General features: G+C 39.4%; 1 protein-coding gene across 2 annotated transcripts in view; it reads right to left on the minus strand.

The window, feature by feature from the left end:
* LOC128691637 (calmodulin-lysine N-methyltransferase) overlaps window positions 1-14,576 on the minus strand; it is a 158,422-nt gene that overhangs the window by 60,245 nt on the left and 83,601 nt on the right. The gene's annotated exons all lie outside the window — the stretch shown is intronic.

The following is a 14,576-nucleotide window of genomic DNA, read 5'->3' on the forward strand; positions in this document are numbered from 1 at the left end:
TCTTGTGGCTCTCTGAGACAGAGAGCTAGACGGATAGACAGATAGACAGGGAGCTTGACAGACAGACAAATAGACAGACAGAAATGTTAGTGTACCAGTACCAGTGTACTAGTGTTCCACCCTCCTCCTCCTCTTCTTCCTCTTCCTCCTCTTCCCCCTACTCTTCCTCCTCTTCCTCCTACTCTTCCTCATACTCTTCCTCTTCCTCCTCTTCCTCTTCCTCCTACTCTTCCTCTTCCTCCTCCTCCTCTTCCTCCTCCTCCTCTTCTTCCTCTTCCTCCTACTCTTCCTCCTCCTCCTCTTCTTCCTCTTCCTCCTCTTCCCCCTAATCTTCCTCCTACTATTCCTCTTCCTCTTCCTCTTATTCCTCTTCCTCCTACTCTTCCTCTTCCTCCTCCTCCTCTTCTTCCTCTTCCCCCTACTCCTTCTCCTCCTCGTCCATAGTGTAAATTACAAGGAGTCGGCAGCTGTCAAAGTGACATATTGGCTCATTACTTTTTCCCCCTCCGGCCTGTCAAAACAATGGGGTCGGATGCTGCTTCCCCTCCTCCATTCTATCTAATTATCTTTCTCCCTCATTCTATCTGTCTGTCTATCTCTGTCTCACAGGTACACATAAATACAAGTATACATAGTATAAATTACCTAGGATAACCCAAGAAACCCAGACAAAGTGCTATACTCTGCTTGAAGATGTGAGTAAAAGTGATGACGCAGTCTTGTGGCTCTCTGAGACAGAGAGCTAGATGGATAGACAGGGAGCTTGACAGACAGGCAAATAGACAGACAGAAATGTTAGTATACCAGCAAAAACAAAGGGAGGGCGATGTTCATCTCATCTTTTGGCATCAGCTCTACCCTCATTTACCCTCATCAAACGTCAGCACTTATCAGATGTTATCTCCCCTTATCTTGTTACTGTCATGGGTGAACATTTATTATTACATATTATTATTATTACCTATTATTATTATTATGTATTATTATTATGTATTATTATTATTATGTATTATTATTATTATGTATTATTATTATGTATTATTGTTATCATTACGTATTCTTCTTCTTCCTCCTCCTCCTCCTCCTCTTCTTCCTCCTCCTCCTCCTCCTCCTCTTCTTCCTCCTCCTCTTCTTCTTCCTCCTCCTCCTCCTCCTCTTCTTCTTCCTCCTCCTCCTCCTCTGCCTCCTCCTCCTCTTGCCTCCTCCTCCTCTTGCCTCCTCCTCCTCTGCCTCCTCCTCCTCTGCCTCCTCCTCCTCCTCCATTCTTGGAACAAGTTTGAAGAGCTTGTAGTTCATAATCACTATCATTATCATCACCAATGCTCACATCTGAGTCTGGGATTTTGGAAAATAGGAGTTTCCTCTTTGATTCTGGTACAACTGAACGACGGCCCAGCACCAGAGGTGGAAGGCTGTGGGTTGTCTGGGTTTTCCTCATTATTACCCATATTATGGTCATTAGTTTCGGTCAAAACCTCACCAGAACCTTGAAACTCATCTTCACTGTCACTTCCATCTGTATTAGAACTGTCACTGGGGAACAAAAGTGTCCCAATTCGCCGAGGAGTGAGGAACTTCTTACCGCAGGGCACGGTGGAAATTGTGTACTATGATGGCATTCCCACAATGCACCACTGGGTCCCAGATTTTTTTCCTACTGCGCACACCCACCACACAGACCCATTCTCTCACATCTAGGCTTATCAGCCTTTTCCTGCGAGATTTGAGGCCAGGCCGCTAGAATTTATGCGTACTAGTACGTCAAAAACCCCTACGCGTAAGACGTACTAGTACGACCAAAACCCTCAAAGGGTTAAAAACTCTTGGAGCACTTAGTACCTTGTGGGAGCACCAGTTCAACTGAGCACAAGCTAGAGCAAACAGTGTGGCAAACACCAGTGATTCACTGATGCCATGTCACATAACACTCCCATTTTAAGAAGTAAAAATAGGTTAGATAAATACATGAGTGGGTGTGGGTAGGTGTGAATTGGATCTGGCTAGCTTGTGCTACTAGGTCTGATGTCATGCTCCTTCCTTCAATGGATGTGACCTGACTAGGCGGGTCATTGGTCTAAGCCGTTGGGAGGTGGGGTGACATGGACCTGCCTTGCATGGGCCAGTAGGCCTGCTGCAGTGCTCCTTCTCTCTTACATGTATGTTCTTATATATTTGGCAGGCTGGCTGGCTGGCTTGCTTTGGCTGTCTTTCTGTCTATATCTCTGTCTATCTATATCTCTGTCTTGCATGCACACATAAGTACAGTTATTATACATAGTGTAAATTACCTAGGATAACTCAAAAATTCCAGGCAAAGATAGACAGACAGATAGATAGACAGACAGACAAACATGTTTGTGTGTATCAGTGAAAACAAATAAAGCCAAGGTTCCCCGTGCGCCCATTTATCGAATGTCACAGTTGTCATAACGTCGTTCTTCAAGGAGTTTGATATACTATACTCCAGGCAGACAAAAAGACAGATAAGCAGAGACAGACAGGCAGACAGATAGACAGAGGCAGACAGACAGGCAGACAGACTGACAGACAGACAAACAGACAGACAGATATGTTTGCGTGTAACAGTGATAACAAATACAGCGAGGGTTAGCTAAATACATGAGTGAGTGTGGGTGGGCGTGAGTTATGACCTGACTAGCTTGTGCTACTAGGTCTGATGTGCTCCTTCCTTCAGTGGATGTGACCTGACTAGGTGGGTCATTGGTCTAAGCCAGGGGAGGAGGAGGGGGGGGGAAGGACATGGACCTGCTTTGCATGGGCCAGTAAGCCTGCTGCAATGTTCCTTCTTTCTTATGTATTAAGCAGGCTGGCTGGCTGGCTTTGGCTGGCTGTAGCTCTCTCTCTCTATCTATATCTCTGTCTATTTATGTTTCTCTCACATGCATACTTAAGTACAATTATACATAGTGTAAATTACCTAGGATAACCCAAAAATTCCAGGCAAAGATAGACAGATAGATAGACAGGCAAATAGACAGACATAAATAGACAGAGAGACAAGACATGTTTGTGTGTAACAGTGATAACAAATACAGAGAGGGTTAGCTGGAGCAGTGGGCATTTATCACATGTCACTGGACTGTCAACAGTACAGGGATGCCTTTCATGACACCATGCTTCAAGGTATATGCCAGGGTGTCTAAAACATTGCTGGGACCTATAAATACTTTGTATATATATCTAGACAATAGTAAATAATCCAGTCAATGTGATTGTGACTATTTAAGCACTATTTCAGTACCTAATATTAGTGTCAGAACAAAGATTGGTTATGAAATCACAAGAACTATTATAAATTGTAATTATCAGAACATAAAAAATATATAAATTAAAATAAAAACGAGAAAAAAAGGTATATCGGCAACACTTCTGCAAGCAGCAGGAGTCGATGTTGCTGTCAGGTGAGCATCCAGAGCCAACTTCACGGTCTTGTATCTCGGTAAGTACTGACCCCACAATTGTTTTTAATCCCATAACAAGTAGAAAAATATACTCTTCATTTTAACCCTTTCAGGGTTGGCAGGCCCTCTCCCAAACCTGTTCTCAGGGTCGGAAAAATTTCGAAAAAAAAAAAGAGGAAAATTATTTTTTCTTATGAAAAGATAAAAGTTTCTTTTCTAAACATTACAGGCTAAACAAAAAATTTTTACCATCAATACTTACCGAGATATGGAGGCGTGAAGTTGACAGAAAATGACCAGCATACGGCAACACTGCCGACTGCCGGTTACCGGTATTCGTATATTTTGCTTTTTTGGTACTTTTTCATTTTTCATTTTTTTTTCAAGTAACTTTTATGGTCTGTGAGACCAATATGAGCACTATTTCTTTTTCTATACTACACAATAGCTTCACAAACACTGTCACTATAATGCTTAGAAAACTTGTATTTTTCTATATTTTATATATACACATATACAGTCACAGGACATGTTTCTAGAAGTTCTGCAGCCTGTGGAAGTCTTTGAAACATGGTGTCATGCACAATGGTGTTTTACACTCCTCACACATAAAACGAGTGTCTCTGCATTGTTGTGGGCGTTTTTTTTGTATGTGCACAGACGTAACACCTCTTCTGAGCCTTTTTCTTGAAAGCAGAAGCAAGCAGCTTTGTTAGGAAGTGTTCACCATGCTTCAGACGAGAAGGTAGTTGTTGATAATTTTGTGGGCGGTTTTCTATTGCAGGTGTTGTTCCTTGGTACTTGATTATTTGCCTGATGACAAACAAACAAAATTCACCATATGGTGGCTTGTTTCTAGTCCTCATCTTATATATATTATAAGCATTGAGTATGGAAATGTCCAGAATATGGAAAAAGAGTTTTATGTATCACTTATAACTCTTGTGAACACAATCAGCAAACCCAATCTGCATGTCACATTTGTCCACTGAATGCATATTGAGGGTGTAGTCAATCACAGCTGCATGTTTTAGAATGGGCTCATTGCTCTCTCTATGCTGCCTGCCAGATTCAACAAGTTTCCATGGTAGCTACATACAGTGGACCCTCGGGTAAAGGCATTAATCCATTCCAGAGAGCTTGCCTTGAACCGATTTTGCCTTTAGCTGAATTAATTTTTTCCATAAGATATAATGGAAATCCAATTACAGTGGACCCCCGCTTAACGATCACCTCCAAATGCGACCAATTATGTAAGTGTATTTATGTAAGTGCGTTTGTACGTGTACGTTTGGGGGTCTGAAATGGACTAATCTACTTCACAATATTCCTTATGGGAAAAAATTCGGTCAGTACTGGCACCTGAACATACTACTGGAATGAAAAAAGTTCGTTAACCGGGGGTCCACTGTACGTGTAATCTGTTTCAGACAGCCAAAAGTATTAACAAAAAATATTTTTTTTTAAAGATTAAATACAGATATAAATACAAAAAAAATGACAAACATAAAGCACTAATAAAATGGATAAATGAACATATAACATCACACTTACCTTTACTGACTCTTGTTGGTGTATGGAAGACAAGTAGGAGGCAAGAGGGAGACGAGTTTATTATGCTTCAATATGGCGCTAATATCATATTGTAAACTTTTATTATTGCCCATTTTTATTCTATACTTTAGTGCCCAACCTTATTGTAAACTTTTTATTACTGCCCATTTTTATTTTATAATTTAGTGCCCAACCTTATTGTAAACTTTTCATCTTATTATTGCACTATTCTAATCTAGAGTTAATTACCCAATCTTTATTTGCCCAGTTTTACTTTATACTTTATTGCCCTATTTATTTTAAACTTTTATTATTGCCCTTTTTTATTTTTTTTATTTGTAAAGCTTATTACCCAAACCATACCCCCGGCCGGGATTGAACCCGCGGTCATAGAGTCTCAAAACTCCAGCCCGTCGCGCTAGCCACTAGACCAGCTAGTGGTCTAGTGGCTAGCGCGACGGGCTGGAGTTTTGAGACTCTATGACCGCGGGTTCAATCCCGGCCGGGGGTATGGTTTATTTGCAATCGTGTCATTACGATTTCTTAAGTCTTATTACCCAATTTTATTATAAACTTTTTATAATTGCCCTATTCTATTTCAAACTTTATCACCCAACTTTATTTTACTATTCTTAACCTTTTATAACCAAATTTTTTTTAAACTAGTATTTTCAACTACAACTTTTATATTATCCTGTCTACCATCTTACTAGCATATTATAGCCAAGTCATTGCCATTTTTATTTTTATTATTTTTTTATTATTCTTTTGCTACCTTAACCTGTGTATTTTATCTTGTCAATTTAAATCTAGTTATACTCTAGTTCTTGTAAACAACTTATATAAAACCTTAGTGCAATTACAATTGAGAGTCTTGTGGCATTTTTACATTATTTGATTAAACCTAGTTGTACTATAGCTCATTCTAGCTCAATACATAGACAATACCAAATTCATTTTATTAGACCATAGTGCAATTACAAGTGAGAGACTGGTGCTATTTTTAATTTGTATTTTTATATTATTAGATTAAACCTAGTTGTACTATAGCTCATTCTAGCTCAATACATAGACAATACAAAATTCATTATATTAGACCCTAGTGCAATTACAAGTGAGAGTCTGGTGCTATTTTTAATTTGTATTTTTATATTATTAGTTTATACCTAGTTGTACTTCAGCTCATTCCAGCACAACACATAGACAACATCAACTTCATTATGTGTATTAGTGACTATACTCTATATGACCAAAATGCTTTAGCTATATACTTGTCCAAACTTCCCACCACTACAGATATCAGTACTAGAACTCAACACACAACTCAGGATATAAATAACCACAATTTACACCTAGATGATTGATCACGTTAACCCTTATCTAAACCTCCATAATCAAACACCCAATCAAAACCTATTGGAAAGTAACTGCCTTTATTACACAGCATCACAAGCCAGCACTATCCTAAACAATGCTAAAAGTCTATCAGTTCTTAACTACAACATCAGTTCCTTAAGCAAACACTATGATGATCTCCTGGCACTCCTTGAGTCGCTAAAAACACCCTTCTCCTGCATTATTCTTACTGAGACCTAGCTTAAGCAGGACACAATAGATATCTACCCTCTACCAGGATACACAGCAATCCACAACTGCAGACCATACCAAGTTGGGGGTGGTATTGCAATCTATTACTCTAACCAGTTATCTTGTATTGGCACCACTTGCTTCAGTGATGAATATGGGGAATACATTTTTGCTAATTTTACTGTAAAGAAACTTAAGACGCCTATAACAATCGGTGCCATTCACCGGATACCCCACACAAACATCCCAAATTTCAGTGAGAAATTAAAGGCGCTAATAACAAACAGACAAATGAACAAGTACCACCTTCTCTTAGCTGGAGACTTCAATATCAACCTTGGCCTACTAGATGATCAACCTGTAACTGATTTCATCAACAATATGAACAACACACTTCTCATACCAACAATAACTAAACCAACCAGGCTCACTGAGACAAGTGCAACCAAAATAGACCACATATGGACCAATATACTAGCCCCCCTTAAATCAGGGATAATCACAGACAGCACTACAAACCACTACCCTTCCTTCCTCTTGACAAACATTAGTAAACCACCACTGGAATACAACAAACTTTCATTTAGACTCCATGACGAGGCCTCAATAAGGAATTTCACAGCTGACCTAGAGACTGTTGACTGGCCTACAGAATTCTCCAAGGCCAATGGTATTGATGACTGGACAGACATTTTTCTCAACAAATTACTTAGACTATACAACAAACATTGTCCTATAAAAACAAAACAGATCACAAATAAACGGCTTGGTTGCCCATGGCTAACCAGCACTATTCTGAAATCCATTGATAAAAAACACCAATATGAAAAGCAATATAGATAGAGCTTAATACACAAAGATATTCTTAAACACTATTCATCAGTTCTCACCAAAGTAATAAAGAAAGCCAAACAACTATACTACTCCAGTAGATTCACTGACACAAGAGGAGATATAAAAAAGACCTGGAAAACACTCCCAGATTCTAGGGACCCACAAACTGAAAAAAAACAAGAATATTGTCCTAACTAAACCTAATGAAACACCACTGCATCCCACTGACACAGCTAACATGATAAACGACTTCTTGTCAACCATAGGATCTAATCTCGCCAATAAAATCCCACGTACCAATGCCCATGCCGGGGAGTACCTAGATGGGAATTTCCCAAATTCCTTCTATCTTGTACCAAATGAGCCCACGGAAGTCACCGAGATACAAAGTCACTTAAAAATAACTCAGGGAATCTGTCTCATGTCCCACCATTATTGTACAAGCAAGCGGCCCATGTCCTTTCACATGCTATTTCATTACTTTTTAACAAGTTACTAGAAACTAGCACCTTCTCGAAACTACTCAAGACAGCAAGGGTTACACCAATACATAAAGGTGGTGACCCTACAGATTTAAACAACTATAGGCCAATATCAAACTTACCATTGCTATCCAAAATCTTTGAGAAACTCGTGCACAGGAGACTATATTCATTTATAACGGCACAAAACATACTCAACCCCTGCCAATTTGGATTCAGGAAAAATAAAAGCACTAATGATGCAATTATAAAAATGCTAGATCTGCTTTACACAGCATTGGAAAATAAGGAATATCCGATAGGAATTTTTATTGACCTAAGAAAAGCTTTTGACACAGTAGACCATGGCATCCTACTCCACAAACTTGATCATTATGGTATAAGAGGCCATGCGCTTGCATATTTCAAATCCTACCTTTCTAATAGGTATCAGTATGTCACCATTAAAGACACAGCCTCATCAATACGGCCACTTGATACTGGAGTTCCGCAGGGAAGTGTCCATGGACCCCTGCTCTTCCTCATTTGCATCAATGATCTTCCAAATATATCCCAACACCTGAAACCCATTCTCTTTGCTGACGACACGACTTATGTTATCTCCCACCCTAATCTTGCCACCCTCAACACCATTGTTAACGAGGAGCTGCTCAAAATATCGACTTGGATGACAGCCAATAAACTTACACCTAACACTGGCAAAACCTACTATATTATGTTTGGTAGCAGAGCGGGTGTTGCGCAACTTAACATTAAGATCGACAACATTCTAATTGCCAGACATAATGAGGGCAAATTCCTTGGCCTATACCTCGACAACAACCTAAATTTCATCACCCATATCCAACACATAACAAAAAAAGTATCCAAAACAGTGGGGATCCTCTCCAAGATACGATACTACGTGCCGCAAACTGCCCTTCTCACACTATACCATTCACTTATATATCCATACCTCACCTATGCTATCTGTGCTTGGGGTTCAACTGCAGCAACACACCTAAAGCCAATAATAACCCAACAAAAAGCCGCAGTAAGAATAATCACTAAATCCCATCCCTGGCAACACCCCCCCCCCCCCACTCTTCATAGATCTAAACTTACTCCCTGTTCAGAACATCCACACTTACAACTGTGCAATCTATATCTGCAGGACCTTAAATTCCAATATTAACCTTGACCTAAAATGCTTTCTTGATAGTTGTGACAGGATCCACAGGCATAACACCAGACACAAACATCTCTATGACATTCCCCGTGTTCGACTAAACCTTTACAAAAATTCAATGTATTTCAAAGGACCTAACATCTGGAACACCCTACCTGAAGACTCTAGAACTGCAGACACATTCATCACTTTCAAAACTACAGTTAGAAAACATCTTATCTCCCTGATCCACCCCAACAACTAACTACATAATAACCACCTGGTAGTTCACAATTACACTCACTCACCCACTGACTATAAACCCAGAAATACTAATCTTAATCTTAAAATAATAAATCCTAACTAGTCATAAGTTTGCCTATGATACTCCAATATAGACACTTTGTATTGTGCCAAAACAAAAGCATCCACATTGCTAAACTCACAAATTATGATGTAGTCACTTAGCCTTAATACCATAATCTGTAAGGATTTAATGTTAAGAATTAATCTAAGTCTGCTCGAAATGCCTAGCCATGCTAGGTGTCCTAGTGGCCCCCTCTGTAATTAGTATTTTATAACATGTAAACCACACAATACCCAAAACCTGTAAACCCCACATTGTAACCCTTATAGAGAATAAACTTGAATTGAATTGACTTTATCTATCACAATTTATTTTCTATTTTATTTATTTATTAATTTGAACAATACACTGAAGTACAAAAAAATACAGTGGTTAAGTGTAACATGCCAAAGCCCCTTGTATGCAGAGCATACAAGGGTTCATCTAATATGACATAATAAACAATATTAATAACACAGAAACATGATATATACAGTGGACCCCCGCATAGCGAACGCCTTGCATAGCGAACATTCCGCATAGCGAACGCTTTGATCGCTAAAATTTTGCCCCGCATAGTAGACAAAAACCCGCTCAGCGAACTTCGTCCGAGACGCGTCCAATGTGCGGCCTCAGCCAGCCTCACATGTGCCGCCTGTCCCATTGTTTACCAGCTAGCCTCCGCGGTAACATTCAAGCATACACTCGGAATATTTCGTATTATTACAGTGTTTTCGGTTCTGTTTGTTGAAAATAAGTGACCATGGGCCCCAAGAAAGCTTCTAGTGCCAACCCTGTGGTAAAAAGGGTGAGAATTAGTATGGAAATTAAGAAAGATTTTGAAGGGTTTGGGGCTAACCCTGAGAAGCCTATGCCAGTTGTGGAATCCATTGTGCCTACTTCAAAAATTAAGGAAATGTGTGCACAGTGGGTTGAACTGCAAACCTTTATGGATGAAAATCACCCTGACACAGCTGTTGCAAGGCGTGCTGGTGACTATTTCAATGACAATGTTATGGCCCATTTTAGACAAATCGTAAAGGAACGGGAGGTACAGAGCTCTATGGACAGAAAGAAGTCCAGTGACTCTGAAGCTGGTCCTAGTGGCATTAAAAGAAGAAGGGAAGTAACCCCGGAAAAGGACTTGCCTCCTCAAGTGTTAATGGAAGGGGATTCCCCTTCTAAACACTAACACTCTCTCTCCCCTCCTCCCATCCCATCAATCATCACCAGATCTTCAATAAAAGTAAGTGTCATGTAATTGTGCATGCCTTTTTCAGTTTGTGTGTACTAAAATTAACATTTTTTTGTGGTAAAAAAATTTTTTTTTCATACTTTTGGGTGTCTTGCACGGATTAATTTTATTTCCATTATTTCTTATGGGGAAAATTAATTCGCATAGCGAACATTTCGCATAACGACCAGCCCTCTTGCACGGATTAAGTTCGCTATGCGGGGGTCCACTGTACTCTAGAATGAATAAAATATGTCATAATGTATGAGAGGAGTAAAGTGATGGAAGTGTTGTTGTTTGGTTTATAAGGACCACTGAGGGGAGCCATACATAGTGGTGGTGGAGGAGGCACAAGCAGAACCCACCAACACTATCACACTTTAACAAATGTATGTAATTTATAAATAAGAAATATTTACATTGTAATTTATAAATAAATAAGTTTATTCAGGTATACACAAATACAGTTACATAAATAGATTATCATACATAGCAGCATGTGTGTAAAGTACCTGGGATAATCCAAAAAAGTCAGAGTGACTTATGTATTTCCATTAGGGTGCTTTTATATTTACACTTACATTTACTTTTATACTTACACTTTTATATTTACACTTACCTTGGAGGAGATGTTAGTTTAATTAGTTAGTTTGATGGAGGAGATGCTGGCAGAGGTTTAGAGTGGTGGAAGATAGCAGGCTGGATTTATGTTCAGTGGCCCGATGCACATCCAACAACACTGGAGAGTTACTTTCGTGTCATTTTTCTATCGCTTACTCGCTTAACTTACTTGCTACACTGTTAATTCTACACTTTATCGCTAGCCGGCACTATAGCCTTTATCGATACCTGCTGCTTTAGTATCGCACATATCGTAAAATCACTGAATCACTGCAGAAGGCACATTCACTCCTCTCTTCCTCCTCCATTTTGGTACTTTGCTACAAGTTGTTTCTTGAATTCTATTGTGCTTCTTTCCTTTTTTACCACAGGGCTTTCTTTGGCCCCATGGTGGCTTATTTAGCAGTTACAAGCACTAAAAATAATAGAATACAGGTCTCCCTCAACATTCGCGAGGGTTAGGGGATCAAGATCCTCGCGAATGTTGAACAATCGCGAATGTTTGGTGCCCAAATATATTGTAAGGAAATATAATACAATACTTCTTAATTTGTTGAAACATGAACAATCATAAAATACATGAAAACGTCATAAATTGTACTAAATACATACATACATGTTATGGTTTAATAACATATATGTTATTAAATACCACTGCCTCCACCAATGCCTCCACTTCCTCGACCACTGCGAGTCCCTACTACCCTCCCTCCGACCCCCGCAACTGGCAGCCAGCCCTCCCACCAGTGTGGTGAGTGTTTTGTTTGTTCATTATTTGCTATTAAACTACAGTATAAATAATGTAAACCCATTCATGACTGCATATTGGAATGGCTATTCGGACAGGTATTGGACGGTGACATCATGTGTTTACTCTTGAACACAGCAAAGAATCAAACATTTCTGCTACTGCTAATAATAACAATAGTAGAAGCAATAATAATAATAATAATAATAATAATAATAATAATAATAATAATAATAATAATAATAATAATAATAATAATTATAATAATAAATACAATAGAATTGAAGAAGGAAATTGTACAAAAATAGGAGGGAGTGGTTGACACATCGTCAGTCAGTGTGGCTTTGTTTATGCTGGAGTGAGCATTAGTCTCCGTGCTCTTCCAAACATTTCACAATAATTCATTGTGTTTGGTGCTTGTAGATTGAGTGCGACTGGAGTGGTAGAGGCAGTGGTTGAGGAAGCGGGTGAGGCAGCAGTTGAGACATATTGGAATGGCTATTCAGACAGGTATTGGACGGTGACATGTGTTTACTCTTGAACACAGCAAAGAATCAAACATTTCTGCTGCTGGTAATAATAACAATAGTAATAGTAATAATAATAATAATAATAATAATAATAATAATAATAATAATAATTATAATAATAAATACGCTAGAATTGAAGAAGGAAATTGTACAAAAATAGGAGGGAGTGGTTGACACATCGTCAGTCAGTGTGGCTTTGTTTATGCTGGAGTGAGCATTAGTCTCAGTGCTTTTCCAAACATTTCACAATAATTCACTGTTTGGTGCTTGTAGATTGAGTGCGACTGGAGTGGTAGAGGCAGTGGTTGAGGAAGCGGTTGAGGCAGTGGGTGAGGCAGTGGGTGAGGCAGTGGGTGAGGCAGTGGGTGAGGCAATGGTAGAGGCAGCAGTTGAGGCAGTGGTATTTAATAACATGTTATAAATAATAATACATATTATTAATAACATGTATTATTATTATTATTAATAACATGTATGTTATTAAATACCACTGCCTCACTCACTGCCTCAACCTCTGCCTCAACCGCTGCCTCACCCACTGTCTCACCCACTGCCTCACCCACTGCCTCAACCGCTTCCTCAACCGCTTCCTCAACCGCTGCTTCAACCACTGCCTCACCCACTGCCTCACCCACTTCCTCACCCACTGCCTCAACCGCTTCCTCAACCACTGCCTCTACCACTCCAGTCGCACTCAATCTACAAGCACCAAACAATGAATTATTGTGAAATGTTTGGAAAAGCACTGAGACTAATGCTCACTCCAGCATAAACAAAGCCACACTGACTGACGATGTGTCAACCACTCCCTCCTATTTTTGTACAATTTCCTTCTTCAATTCTAGCGTATTTATTATTATAATTATTATTATTATAATTATTATTATTATTATTATTATTACTATTGTTATTATTACCAGCAGCAGAAATGTTTGATTCTTTGCTGTGTTCAAGAGTAAACACATGTCACCGTCCAATACCTGTCTGAATAGCCATTCCAATATGCAGTCATGAATGGGTTTACATTATTTATACTGTAGTTTAATAGCAAATAATGAACAAACAAAACACTCACCACACTGGTGGGAGGGCTGGCTGCCAGTTGCGGGGGTTGGAGGGAGGGTAGTAGGGACTCGCAGGTAGCAGGAAACTTAAATATGATCTGGCGGCTGGGAATTTGGAGGCTGGGAATTTGGTGGTTGGGAATTCGCGAATGTGTGAATCCCGTGAAAGTTGAAAACGCGAATGTTGAGGGAGACCTGTAATACAAAATATATCGCATGTACACGAGGAATCGTCCTCCTTGGCTTGTAAACAATGGCACACTGGCTTTACATGGGCTCAGGCCACGCGGACACGTTCAGGACAAATGCCCTTAACCAAGTTCTTGGGCGTTAGCCAAGCCAATATTTTGATGCAAAAACGTGCTGCTATCTGATTTTGGCGTTAGCCGATGTCGCCGTTACCCAAGGGTCCACTGTATATGATATTCATAAATGAAATTTCTAACTTTCCAAAAGGAAGTACTAAGAAATAGCTGCCCCATAAACTCGCTTAACCCTGTCACTGTTGAGACCCCGACTCACAAACTTGCTCTCGGTGTCGAAAAAAAAATATCTTATGAAGTGATAGAGAATCTATTCCTGGTGGTAATGACACCAAAAGGACGACATTTGATAGTAAAATTACGGAATTACTCTAGCGAAATCAGCAATCTTGGCGATAGTTACAAATTGGCAATTTTGCCCACTTTGAGCCCTATTTTTGGCCAATTCCTTTGTTCCAGTCGACCAAATTCATAGCTATTTCGCTAGAACTCCGTCTGTTCTATCGGTTGAGTACAAGAAACTGCTCATTTATTGATTTCAACTACCCAATAAAGTGATCAGAAATTGATAATTTATCCAATTTCATATTCATTTCAAGTAAGGCCAATTTCAAAATAGGGGCCAGAATAAACAATGCAGACATTTCTAGCATTAAAATAACATTTTCTCTGTTCATTAGTCATGTCTCCAGACCCCCTCTTACATTACACCTGCTTTCCATTTTGAATTTTTATTCACACAAA

Source organism: Cherax quadricarinatus, chromosome 26 (assembly GCF_038502225.1).
Source record: "Cherax quadricarinatus isolate ZL_2023a chromosome 26, ASM3850222v1, whole genome shotgun sequence".
Taxonomy (NCBI): domain Eukaryota; kingdom Metazoa; phylum Arthropoda; class Malacostraca; order Decapoda; family Parastacidae; genus Cherax; species Cherax quadricarinatus.